Raw genomic sequence first — 9047 nt, forward strand, 5'->3', positions numbered from 1 at the left:
TATTGTTGAGTGTTTTAATTATACATATATTTTAAACCCCACATTATATTACCAGTATTGCTTATATCATCAATATTCATTTTTATTTACTTACTTCCCAGTGATTACTTTTTCCTATTTACATTTCTGTAAGATAATTTCCTTCTTGCATTTCTGAAAATTAGGATCATTTTCCTTCTACTGAAAGGATACCTTTTAGTATATCATTTAGTTCCTGTCTGATGCCAGTGAATCTTCTCACTATTTATTTGAAAATGTCTCTATTTTATGTTTACTTTTGAAAGCTATTTTCCCTTGGTATATAATTTTAGATTGTAAGATTTATTCTTCATTGTTTTTCAGTATCATTTTATTTTCTTATGGCTTTCATAATTTCCCTTATTTATTTATTTATTTATTTATTTATTTATTTTTTGCATATAGTGCTGGCTTTATTTGTTTCTGGAATTAAAACCTTCCTGTAGCCATAAGAATTAGGAGAAACAACAGCAATACTTACAAAACCACCCTTAAAGAGCAATAAGATTTCCTCTTCAAAATGTAAAGCCCTTGAAATAGCTGAGATAGTTGGAATCATTTTATGGGCAGGATAAAGTCAAAATAGCATGAGGAACATTCAGAAAAAATATTCCCTCAGTAGCAATTACAATAAAATTTGTTTTATTCTCAAAGCTCAACCAAACAGTTTTGTGGTAAGATTCAAAACAGTGCAAGGTTTTGACCAGCTTGTGGCCAGGCTTATTTCAGGACAGATATAATTAACTCCAGCTTGTTGCCTGGCCTCCCTCAGCTGGGTTCCAAATAACTTTTGTATCATGGACCTTAACCTGTCAAAATATAAATGCAAAATGTATTGCAATGACAGTAAGGACTGGTCATGTTAAATATGAAGTTACTAATTGGTAAAGTGGAGAAGAGGTAATAGAATCTAGGCCTTCTGTAAATCAAATTTCATACTATATGGGCACATAAAAAATTGAACCACATTACTCAAGATATGCAATTACGGAGACTACCTGACATTCTAAAGTGTGTAAGGGCCCACCTGACCCTGACATTTTTTGGGTGCCATTATATAAACAATTTAAGAAGATATTTCGGGATTTCCCTGGTGGCGCAGTGGTTGGGAGTCCTCCTGCCATTGCAGGGGACACGGGTTTGAGCCCTGGTCTGGGAGGATCCCACATGCTGTGGAGCAACTAAGCCCGTGCACCACAACTACTGAGCCTGTGCTCTGGAGCCCATGAGCCAAAGCTGCTGAGCCCACGTGCCACAACTGCTGAGGCCCGCACGCCTAGAGCCTGTGCTCTGCAACGAGAAACCACCGCAATGAGAAGCCTGCGCACCACAACGAAGAGTGGCCCCCGCTCCTCGCAGCTAGAGAAAGCCTACGTGCAGCAGTGAAGACCCAGCGCAGCCAAAAATATAGCTGAATAAAAATAAGTGAATAAATAGATTTGGAAAAAAAAAAAAAAGAAAAGGCATTGTAATAGCCCAGGGGAGAAATGAAAGAGTCTGAACTAAGGCATTAAAAAAAAAAGATATTTGTGTAACTTACTGTAGAAAGTTGAGAAATCAGTGAGGTTTCCATTTGTTATACCATACTACCTAGCTTAGATAAATCTTCATTTTTAAATTATAAAACATATAAAACTCCCCCCAGTGTATATATGGGATGTATGGGATTACAGGGCGATAGTTGTTCCATAAAGTACACTGAGTTCCAGGGGCATATAATGGAAACTAAATGTTACAATTTGTTTCAGTCTTCATGACTACAGGTAGGGTGGGTAAACAAGGCAAATGAAGCAAACTCTTCCTCCCTGCCACCCCTTAACCAGATGCAGCATTTTGGCACTTCTATGATATACAGGTTGACTTAATTCATTGACTTAAGTTGAAAGTTAGCAAGAGCAAATCTTTTAAATTTAGGATCTTCTTCCATAGCCACTCCAAGGATCTTAATTCCTAAACTACACCATGAGTTCTGAAATGGTGTTCACTGCAGTGTTCTTGAAGCTTTCACATCTTAATATGAGATCTGACACCTCTAGTTAAGGTAGGGAACGGTTAAAAGCTGTCTTCCTCTTAGCTAACCCAGTCCACCAGCAATCTTAACAGTTAAGTTACTATATAAAAATGAAACTGTGCTCTCAAGCACTGATCAAAACTGTTGTGCTAGGAATCCTTTCCAGAGCATTAGCTCCCTGAGAGAAAACAGAGATCCTAACCAGTTGCTTCCATGAATAATAACCCCAGTATGGTATACATAATGTCCTTCAAAGCATAACTCAGGCAACCGTGGTCGTCCTGACAAGCTTATCAGCATTTACACACAAGATATATTTAAAATTGATCCCAGACCAACTATTGCAACCATAATCCCATTATTTAGCACACTACGTTCCTGCTGAGATGCCAAAGCCAGAAATCTCAAAGCAAAGAGTGATGGTTCATCATCTTTTACAAGTGAGACAAAAATATCAAGAAGGAAGAAAGGTAACCCCTCCACCCGCCCAAATGCATCAAATCGATGTTATCTTCACAGCTTTAATGGACACGATACAGAGTTCTCAACTTCCTGATTTGAGGAGTCCATTTTCAAGGTGACAGTCAAGGTCAAGAAGAGCTTTCAGGCTTTTCTTTGCCATGACCCATGAACTCCAGTCCTTCAATAGGAATTTCCTTCTCCTTTATTGCTTTCTGAACACACTGCTGGTAGCGCTTGAAGAGGTAGGTGCCCGGGTCCCCAGAGCCATCCCCCTTGAGGAATCTGTGCAAACAAGTGATTGAAGAACTAATTGTACTCATGCTTCATGTTGGTGCAAGCCTCCCCTATGCTGTTTGTGGCATCTGCGTCTGTGGCGCTGGCAGCAGCTCTCAGATGTCCCATAATTTCCTTTGAAGAGTTAACTTATCAGTCTTTTACTTCCTTGAAAGAAACGTGTCTGTTTTTTCTGGATGCTTTTAAAATTTTCTTTCTGCTTTTGTTTTCTTTTTCGTATTTTTTCCCTGATGTGTCTGAGGGTGGTTTTATATAGAACTTTTTGAATCTGTGGATTAATTCCCTCTGTCAGTTTGGAAAAATACTTTTTTTTTTTTTTTCTGTGTGTTTTTTCACCTGTTGGGCTATGTTTTCTTTGTTTGTTTTTGTCTTCACCATTTTATCTTATTCTTGGCCTAACTGGTAATTTTTGATTGAATGCTTGGCCTTGTATATAAAAATTATTGCACCTCTGTATTTTTTTCTTCCTCCGAAGGGTATTTTATTTTCTTTTAGCTCACAGAAAAAAAGGTTGATCATCTCAATTCTATAAGGGATTGTGATAATTTGAGACTCAATTTCAGTCTTTGTGAGAACTGGTCTAGTTTCAGTTTCCACTTACTCCTATCCAATTCATATGAGTAATCTTGTTCTTTAGCTCTCTTTTTTCATCAGTTGCCAGGAAGTTAATGTTACTTTTAATGCTCCCCTACAATAACTCTATTGACCTTGCTTTATATTTTCATTTCTTGTTCCCATAAAAATATTTCTTTTATTTGTAACTTAATTGTCTTATTGTATCTATATCTATTATTGTAAAGATTCTCAAATACTTTTTATAATCCATTCACTCATGATTTATTATCACCTGTCTACACTGCTTAGGGCACAAATTGGGCTCTAAGTAGGCCTATGGGTATGAATTCCACATTTACTGACTTAAAGGGGCTTGCAATCTAATAGCAGGAAAATAACAGACAACCATGTGACTGGTATAGTAGAGAGTAGAAATAGTATGCAAAGGTGTATAAGCCACGTACTGCAGGAATGCAGACAGAAGAATAATATAGTTTTCCTAAAATGACGAGGGAGAACATGAGGGTGACATTTGAGTGCACACTTGAAGTGGGACTAGGATTAACAGGAGAGGGTCATTACTTCAGGCTAAGTAATAAATAAAAATGTAAGAAGAGAAAAATGGGATAAAGGATGGGATGAATAACATGAGGGATATTGCTATGGGAGTGAGCCACGGCCGCGTAAGACTGATTCAAAAACTATATTCTGAGATTCTTAAGCCAGAGATTCTGTCGCTAGAACTAGTTGTTATTCTTTGGTGATCTTAAGGTTTCTGCTGGTTCTTTAATTATCTCACAAGAGATGCGTTTACCAAGTAAAAAAACCAGAAAGAGTTGCTGCCTCCAGGGCTAAGAGTAACCAAGGAAAGAGAAACACACCTGCCTTTTTGGTCACCAATACTAATATTTTGTTTTCTCAGGTCTTGAATGGTAAGCTGAAGACTTGGGTTGGAACGGAATGCAGGCGCTCTAGGGTGATGATTCAGGCTGACTGTTAGACTTGCAAAACTGAATGTGGGTGGTTTTGTTGTGTAATCTTTTGCCTTAATCTTTCTGCTTTTGATGAAGTGCTTTGACTGTCTCTTTATGTGTATGCCTGTAAGAAGTAGGACATGCATGGAGTTTCTTAATGGAACCTCATCAAATTTAAAGTCATGACGGAAAAATTGGTTTACCTTAGGTTAAAAGAGTCCTCTTTAGTTATAGAAGAAAATTTTTTAAAAAAGAGAGAAAGGAAGGAAGGAAAAAAGAAAGAAAGAAAAAGAAAGAAAGAAAGAGAGAGAAAGAAAGAGAAATACTAATCATTAAATCCAGGCTAAGCAGTCAGTATTATTTTATTTTGGGAATTTAAAGTCCATAAAATAAAAAAATGTGATCAAATTTGGTTCCCATTTCAAGTGAATTTCAGATCTGGAATTTAACTTACAGAATTAGTGTTCACATGTAGTGTTGGAGAGGAAATTTGATATAAAGAGTCAAAAAATTTAATTATATAGTAATTAAATCGCAGATTAAATATTTTGTTTGTCATTTTGAAAAGCAAGAAAAGCTAAACATTTCCCAAGCAGAATGCCATCACCTCAACTGTTTCTCAATATTTCAGTCAACATTCTTTCAACAAACATTTACTGAGCATCTACTCTATGTCAGTTTCTCTACTAGCCTCCAGAGATAGTGATGAACAAAATGCAGACACAATCCTTGATCATTCAGAGATTAGAGTCTCGTGAGGATCATCCAACAGTTGTCAAATAATCACACATATGAAAGACTAATTCCAAATATGAGAAAAATGCCCTGAAAAAAAGAAGCAAAATTCTATGAGAGCCAATCATAAAGGGATTGTAAATGAATACCTGTGCTCTTGGTGGGCTTTAGGAGTAGGTGGCATACCGGGAACTAGTAGCATGAGCTGTTTGGTGCCATGGACAGAACAAGAGTCAGAATCAGATTCTTGTTCTTAAGACAGTTAGGGCTTTTCCATCATGTCTTGCATGGCCAGAGGTTCCTAAGTGGTTCCTGAAATTAGGTTTGTCTTTTTGCTACCTGGACTAGCAATTCCACTAGTCCTTTGATTCCCTCCAGTCCACGTCCACAGTGCTGTCAGAAATTTCTAAAACTCAGCTTCTAAAGTGCCCCACTCTTCTCAGCAGCTTCTGAAGTTTCTCCTTTACATGCTTGCAATTCTCTGCTCCATGTTCATATAAAATTCAAAGTCCTAGCAGACGCGGCCCTCCATGATTTTCCCAGTCCTCAACCAGCCTTGCCTGATTTGTCTTTCATTACTCTCCTCCACACCCCTTGCACCCCAAGGTCCAGCCTCAGTTAATATTTTGTAACAGAGTCATTCACTTTCCTGAAATAGGTATGTGCAATTTTCTTTTTCTGGGAAGTATTCCCTCCCTTTTCTGCCTGGGAAGTCCCCACTAATTCTGTAGTATTCAGGTAAAATGTGGTTTCCTCACTGAAGCTCTCTCCTATCCCCTAAGGCAGAGTTAGTTATTTCCTTCTTGGTGCGCTTCCTCAACACTTTGTACTAGTTATGTCTCTCATCACATCGTACTCTATTGGTCTTTGTGTTATTTCATAAATTCGATTGGGAATTTTCTGAGGGTGATGGCTAAGTCTAAAGCACTTCTGTAATCATACTTTGGCTCCTTCTAGGTGGGTCCCTACTATCATGTTTTGCATAACCTAGGAAGTAATTTTCACTCTCAGGATCTTGCTAGTGTACTATTGCTTAGCTCAAGTCAAACTGGAGCATGCTTTGCACAGGAAAATCAGAGAAGCAATTAGGAATGTTTTTACCGTGGAGTGATGGAAAGAGTGTTGCTGTGGCTGTGGAGAAGCACCTGGGAAGTCACTCCAGATTATCACTGGCTGGCTGTGAGACCTTAGGAGACTGACTTGAATTACCCGGGCAACAGTATCCTCATAAGCTCACCATTGCCAGTACTCTATGATTTTGTCATTTTCTCAGTAGTATCTGGTGTTTCTATGGACATCAAATGATTCCTGTATCAGCCAGCCTCAGCACACAAGACTGGACTGTAAGGCCAGCAGGTCCGGGGAAGGGCCCAGGGAGCCAGACGGAACGCCCGCCAAAGTGGCTGATGCAACCGACACCTGACATTGCCACACCACTCGGCCCCGGTCTTCCCGCTCCCCGAGGGGCGGAACCAACGGCTCTGAGGCTGATGCAACCGACACCTGACATTGCCACAACACCCGAGAGATTACCAAAAAAGGGCTGCTTCACACAGCAAGCACCTCTCCTGCGTCCACCCCTATAAATTTTGTTCGCACCCACACCCGGGCGCGACTTCCTCTGGCACCTTTCTCTCGGACCAGTGAACCTCGCCCGGGAGCGTTCCCAAATAAAGCTTGTTTAAGCTCTCCTCCGTTTCTTGGTGCCGTTCCTTACATGGACAACTCCCCAAAAGGCATTGACCCCAAGGCACTAGAGCGTTCCTGCTCATCACCCCATATCCTGTAAAGTGTTAAAACTGCAAGTTACTCCCGAGGCAACTGAGAAATTTTCTGAATGTCCCAAAGGGTGGCTAACCCCACTAGCAATTATTAAATGGTTAAGCTGTAAAGCACCAAGAGAATAGACTTTTTCTAAACTTCTGTAATCCTTTCAGGAAAAAAAAAAAAAAAAGCCCTAAAGAAGATGCAGTGGTCTCTTTTTCCTGGTCATATACAAATGTGACACTGCAGGTCTGCAGGTTCCCGTTCAGGTCCCCAGGCTAATGAAACCACCTGTTAACTGGCTTCCTATATTGTCATGCCTTGATCGTTTCGCTCGAGATGTTTACCACACAAGATAGTCCAAATGCTGCTTCTTTTCTGACATTGCCTCAGATATCTCCAATCAAAAGTGTTTCTTTTTTTGCTAGATTCTCCTAAGTAGTTCATACCACAATCTCACTCTGAAAATCCTTATAGATATTTGTTTATGCTTCTGTATCTTCCACTACTTTCTCTCCAAACTCTAGACTATATGCAACTAAAGGGCAAGGGGCAGGTCTTATTCACATCTATCCTGCTCCTAAAGACACCTCATAGAGTCTGGAACACATTTAAAATATATGTATGTCCAAGTTCAGTAGCATTGCCACATATTTTATTCAGTCATTTTAGAAGAGGCAGCAAGGTGCAGAGGAAAGAACAGAGATTTTAGAGTACAAAAAGCAGTGTTTCAGTCATGGTCTTTCTACTTACTCTCTGCATGGTCTTGGTCAAATTATTTCAAATATTCAAAGCTCTGTTTCCTCATCTGTAACATGGCAATACCATCACTGACTTTACAGGACTGTATGAGGGTAGAGAATCTGGACGTAAAAATAGACCTCAATAAGTGGTAGCAGCTGATATGATCATGTTTATGGTTATTATGTGTCTATGAAATATACATATCTGTACTATGGAAAGTGACATAAAAATTAATTGAATCTAAATTTGTGATACAGAATGTTTTTAGCCCAAGGTGATGGGGGAAGTAACAGAGAAAGATATATAGACCTGCAGATGGAAGATAAAGGGGACTTTAACTTTGTTGGGATGGTTGACATGTACACACACATATACATACATATAGGTTTGTAGTAAATTTGAAAAAATGTTAACAATCATACTTTCTGGGGTGTAAGTACGTGAATATGTATCACAGATCTTCCTTGACTCACAAAAGGGTTACGTCCTAATAAACCCATCGTAAGTTGAAAATAGTGTAAGCTGAAAATGCATTCAATACAACTAACCGACCTAACATCATAGCTTAGCTTCACCTGCCTTAAACATGCTCAGAACACTTAGCCTGATCTGGGCAAAATCATCTAACACATAGCCTACTTTATAATAAAGTGTTGAATACCTCGTAATTTGTTGAATACTGAACTGAAAGTGAAAAAAAGAATGGTTGTGTGGGTACAGAACGGCTGTCAGTGTATGGGGTGTTTACTCTGTTGATCATGTGGCTGATTGAGAGCTGGGGCTCATTGCTGTGGTCCAGAATCAAGAGAGAGTATTGAACCACATATCACTAGCTTGGGTCAAAGGTCACTATTCAAGTTTCGAAGTATGGTTTCTACTGAATGCATATCACTTTCACACCATCAAAAAGTCAAAAAACTTTTAAGTCAGACCATCATTAAATCAGGGACCATCTGTATTTTTTAAAGTACAAATTCTGTGTATACTAAAAACCTCTGTACACATTAAAGGGCTTAAAGTATTCTTTGTTGACACTAAATCATTTTTTTCCTTAATAGGAAGCATGTCTAGCAAGCCAATGGGCAATTAAGGAGAAGCTGGAGTACATGTTAGTGGAGCTTCAGACTCCAGGAGGAAATCCAGGTGAAGATGGAAAGAGCAGGTTAGATTTCTAATCCAAGAAGTTGTTTCCCAGCCAGAAATTGAGTCACCCCATTGTCACAGCTCTTTTCCTTCTATAATAGAAACTGAACCACAGTTAATGCCCATATAGTGTGATTGAAAAGGTAACCTTTAAGGAAAAAGTTATATATGCATATGAAGATAAATTTTAAATATCCTATCTAATATCTCCTTACCATTCTAGTTCCTTACACGGAAAGTCATTCAGAGAAAGCAAAACATATTACCTGCTTTTCTTTCTTGCACAGTGTTTATAACTTAGAAAATAATCTATCAAACTTTTATTAAACACTTCCTATGTTTTAAGC

The 9047-nt window shown here is 38.7% G+C and overlaps 1 pseudogene; it reads right to left on the reverse strand.

Annotated features, from left to right (window-relative positions):
* Positions 1-1388: 1388 nt before the first annotated feature.
* On the reverse strand, positions 1389-6028 carry LOC113621755 (TP53-regulated inhibitor of apoptosis 1 pseudogene; annotated as a pseudogene).
* Positions 6029-9047: the final 3019 nt, after the last annotated feature.

Source organism: Aethalodelphis obliquidens, unplaced genomic scaffold, assembly GCF_003676395.1.
Source record: "Aethalodelphis obliquidens isolate GAN/ISIS:26980383/991018 unplaced genomic scaffold, ASM367639v1 scaffold1, whole genome shotgun sequence".
NCBI lineage: Eukaryota > Metazoa > Chordata > Mammalia > Artiodactyla > Delphinidae > Aethalodelphis > Aethalodelphis obliquidens.